General features: G+C 33.4%; 1 non-coding gene across 1 annotated transcript; it reads right to left on the bottom strand.

Moving 5' to 3' along the window:
• Positions 1-3473: 3473 nt before the first annotated feature.
• LOC114238266 (U6 spliceosomal RNA) lies at positions 3474-3578 on the bottom strand. The gene has a single exon (XR_003623665.1). It is a non-coding gene; the product is annotated as a U6 spliceosomal RNA (small nuclear RNA).
• Between the last annotated feature and the right edge of the window lie 215 nt (positions 3579-3793).

Genomic DNA, 3793 nt, shown 5'->3' with positions numbered 1-3793 from the left:
CCACATACCTCTAGAGAGGGGAAAGGACCTGGAAACAGAGTTCATGATTGATCATGCCTACATGAGGAAACCTTCATAAAATCCCAATGGGATTTTCCATAAAAAGAATGGGGGTTTGGAGAGCTTTCAGGCTGGCAAACACATCACTCTGCAGGGATAGAAGCTCTGGTGCTCGGGACCCACCTAGACCTCACCCTTTGTATCTCTTCATCCTGCTGTTTATCTGTATCCTTTATCATCTGAAGTGGGGTGGGAGCAGTCTTGTGAGACTGAGTCCTTACCTGTGGGATCTGACACTATCTCCAGGTAGATAATGTTAGAATTGAGTTAAATTATAGGACACCCAGTTGATGTCTCAGAGAATTGTTGGTTGTGGGGAAAACAACCGCCCACATTTGGTGACCAGAAGTGTCAGAAGTGAAGTATTTTCTGTGAACAGTAAAGGAGATACACATTGTCCCCCATTCACTATAGACTGAACTGAAGTTTTCCCTACAACAGGAGAAAAAAGACGGAGTTTTCCATCTAAATTACATATATGTATGTGAAAATATATGTATTCTTACAATATATACTATTTTTGATCACTTAAGAATGACATAAAATATCAAATTCCATAAGTCCTTTGATATCTTGGACAAATATATAATCCAGGTCGATTGCAAAATAAATAAACATACTGTACATACATGTAACTGTGCAAGTCCCTCCCTCCTCAGGAAAGACAAGTAGTATAATAAGAGCTCATTTATGAACATTTATTCTATTCTAAGCGATATTCTAAATGTATTACATGAGTTTTTTCTTTATTCCTCACAATAAACCTAAGAGGTAAGTGCTATACATTTCTCATTTTCCAAATAAGTAAAATGAGACAAGGATAGATATTTGTCTGTGGCCACTTGGTCAGCATGTGGCAGACCTGAGATTCAAACCTTGGCAGACAGATTCCAGAATCTTCTTTTTTAGCTACTTTCTTGTACATGAAGTTTGATTTTGTGAACCATCAAATAGTCACTACTCTTTACACATTGACATAATAGAACTGTGGTACTTATGAGAGACAAACAAACCTATGAAAATTGAATTCTAAACCCTTAATCCTTAATGTTAGATACTAGATCCCTTTGAAAATCTGATGAATACTATGGACTTTCCCCTCAGAGATTTGGGTGTACATACATGTGTACACATATAGGTGTACATTGCATTGTTTTGTGTTGTATTTTAGAGTTTTTTTGACCAGATTAAATACTAATTAATGAAAGTAAAAATAAATACTCTATATATTGTTCCTTTCCCTAATACTTTTAAAAATTGTTTTAACCAATTTTTCTTTCAGCTATAAAATATTTTAGATAGATTTGTTTATTTTTTAGTAACTTTTAAAAACACAGGGCATAATGGTCTACTAGCATGTTGTATAATCAGTGTTTAGGTAACTCTCAAAGGCTAGTCAACATTCCATGTAGTTTAACTCTGATATAAATATCTCTAAGAGCATAGAAAGGCAGACAATTATTTTAGGGTTGAGGATATTTTTGTGGGCTGGCTTGAAAATGTTGCTATTTTCAACAACATTTTTTTTGGAAGGGGGCTGATCACATTAAATCAATATGCTATACTTGTCTCCCTTACCTCGATTATGATAGTTACCAGATCCTTAATAATAAAAATAAATGGAACAGATTCTTGTAGGAAACTTTTTTCTTTTCTCCACCCAAGGCTCATCAATGAACATTTATAGAAATAATATGTTGAGTGTGAGAAGTTAGACAGAGTAACAATGTTCATATCAAAGTGGAGAAAAAAATCTGTAAATATCTTTATTTAAAGATTTGGTAACTATTAGCCAGACCATTTTAAGTGGCAAGTGATAAAAAAAGTCTAATGAAAATGAAATAAGTTAGTTAAACACAACTAAAAGTCTAAAACTAATCTGTCCCCAAGCACGGCTTGACCAATGATACTAAACAATTTTTCAGCAGTTTGTTCTACCCTCCTCTGTATTGCAGCTTCACCTGCAAGCTAGGTCTCCTCATGGTGGACATAAATGTTTGCTGCAACCTGGATTACATAGCTTGCTTTTTCAGTACAGGAAGAGGCTGCTTCCCAAAACCAATGAATAAATTGCTTCACTCTGATTGGAGCATCCTGAATCAATCATTGCCACCAGGGGATTACCATGTACTAAGTAATGTATTAGAGTTACATAGAGCAATGTCATACATTTCCAGTACCAAAAAAAATTAATGGTAATTGCATTTTTGTTGTTGCTTTTATTGAAAGACATACATATTTGAGTGGTATTAGTGTGACAATTATGGATCCTGGGCTTCACTAATCTACCTCAGATTCTATATTACCAAGTTTATCTCTAATTCTCTGGATTCAGTTCTGAAATGTTAATCTTCTACTTGTCCCCCATTCAGTATTATGTTCATTATGAGAATGGAGTGCATGTCAAGGGTAATATGATAATGGCCAGTTGGCTGTATATTTGTCATATGTGATCCTTGTGAGAATAACCTACAAACATCAGTTGTTGATTATCTTTTAGAAATGGCATTTTAACATAGACACCCTTTTGGGAATCCCTTTGAAGACTTCAATTTCTACTGTGTGAAGGAAATTGAAATCAACATAATGGAATTAAAAAACCAAAACCCCCAAAACCACACTCTTAATTTTTTAAAATTATGTTTTAACAATAGTCACTTCTTAAACTTTCATCATGTTCTCACAAAGTAAGACATGCATTTATCAGGATCAGTCTCTCTTACTTACCAACACTTTGAAACTTTTAGCAGCTGGACAATTCCTGATAGTAGATTTGAAAGTGAGGGTAAATAGGGTTGCCATAGCTAGTCATCAAATCAACCAATAAATCATTCAATCTCTTTTTAACCAAAGTTATATATTTTGTGCCAGTAATAGAAGGAATGTATTATTTCCCAAAAACATATTCTATTTACCGGCCACATTTTGGAAATAAAGTTATTTCATTGATATTCATGCACTTCTAGTATAGATGTTTATATAGTTTCTATGTCTGTAAATTGGCAAGAGGTATAAAATGTATACTTTTTAAAAGCTACTAGAAAGTAGTGACTTTCCAGAGTTTTTTGTGAGAAAGCACCTGGTTCAGAATCTGGCACTAACTCAGTATGCAATAAAATAGACTAACCTTATTTTGTTGCTATTATAATGATTGCCTTTCAATTTTATGCTTTTATGGCATAATCTATTTTTTACAATTTTATTGAGATACAATTGTCATACAGCACTGTATAAGTTTAAGGTGTACACCATAATGATTTGACTTACATACATCATGAAGTGATTACTACAAGTTTAACATCATTATCTCATACAGATCTGTCATCTCATATAGATATGAAAAAAAGAAAAAGAAAATAATATTTTTTCCTTGTGATGAGAAGGATCAATTCTCAACAACTTTCACACATACCACAAATATGGAATGCTTCACAAATTTGTATGTTATCCTCTACAGGGTCATGCTAATCTTCTCTGTCTCATATTAATTTCAGTATATATGCTGCCAAAGCTAGCACAATCTATTTTTTAAAATGCCTATTTCAGTAGACCTTCCATGTTTACCAGACAAAGCAATTCTTTTTTAAAAAAATCTATATTTCTTTACAGTGCATTAAGCAGAGAAGAAGTGATATTCTGTGGTGTATTTTACCAATCAACAAAAGATGAGAGTCTTTCTGAAATATTTATTTTAAGCCTCAGAATTTAAACATTGGACATTTGCTTCTCTGGA

Source organism: Balaenoptera acutorostrata, chromosome 17 (assembly GCF_949987535.1).
Source record: "Balaenoptera acutorostrata chromosome 17, mBalAcu1.1, whole genome shotgun sequence".
Classification (NCBI taxonomy): domain Eukaryota; kingdom Metazoa; phylum Chordata; class Mammalia; order Artiodactyla; family Balaenopteridae; genus Balaenoptera; species Balaenoptera acutorostrata.
Note: the sequence above shows the minus strand (reverse complement) of the source record. Positions and strands in the feature narration are given on the sequence as shown.